Here is a 1,049-nt window from a genome sequence, read left to right on the forward strand (position 1 = left end):
GGCAAACGTAGAACTAGCTAGCTAATCATAATAAGGAATCATGTTAGTGGCCGCGACACAACGCATCAAGGGTTTGGGGTGGCCTCGACGATAAAGCTCTTTTAACTTGATAAATTTGGGTGGCCTCGAGAGAGTTAATTTGTCTGGTAGGGGCGCGGCGGGAGGGGGTAGGATATCAACATCGTTTTCTCTCTAGGGTTTGGGTGTCCTCAAGAGTTATATATATATATCGACCGCCCCTCATGTCGAAGTTATCTAGAGGGGGTTATATCTTTTTCTCCTCTTCTTTTTCTTCTTCTCCCTCGAGAAAGGAAAATAATTAAGGAAAAGGAAGAAAAGAGAAAAAGGAAGAAGGAAGAAGAAGAAGAAAAAAAGAGGAGAAGAAGAAAGGAATAGAGGAGAAAGAAGAAAAAATAGAATTTCTTCTTTCTCCTCTTTCTTCTTTCTCCTCTATTTCTTTCTTCTTCTCCTCTTTTTTTTCTTCTTTTTTCCTCTTCTTATTTATTTCTCCTCTTCTTCCTCTCCTTTTTTTCTCCTTTCTTCCTCTTCTTATTTTCCTTTTTCCTCTCATTCTTTTAGTATTGCTTGTTTTAAAAAAAATGTTCAAATAGAAAATTTCGAAAAAAAACAAAGGTTTTGCCTAATGCATTGTTCATATGAATATACAAACATTTGCATATTATACAATAATTAATATCACCAATAGATACAATAAATACAGAGCGACGAAGAGCCAATAAATACAAAAAATCTATGAACAGACAAAACATGAACAATAAATACACATATGAACAATAAATACATATATGAACAAAAACATGCTCTGAACAATTTTTGAACATTACATACACATAGCCACATACATACACATATACATTATATATATATATATATATATATATATATGAACAAAAAAATTAAACTAATAAAAATGAAAAAAAAACAGAGCCGCATATATATATATAGCCACATACATACACATATATATACATTGAACAAAAAAAATTAAACTAATACAAATGAAAAAAAAGCAGAGCCGGTGCGGCGCG

Source organism: Triticum dicoccoides, chromosome 5B, assembly GCF_002162155.2.
Source record: "Triticum dicoccoides isolate Atlit2015 ecotype Zavitan chromosome 5B, WEW_v2.0, whole genome shotgun sequence".
Classification (NCBI taxonomy): Eukaryota; Viridiplantae; Streptophyta; class Magnoliopsida; order Poales; family Poaceae; genus Triticum; species Triticum dicoccoides.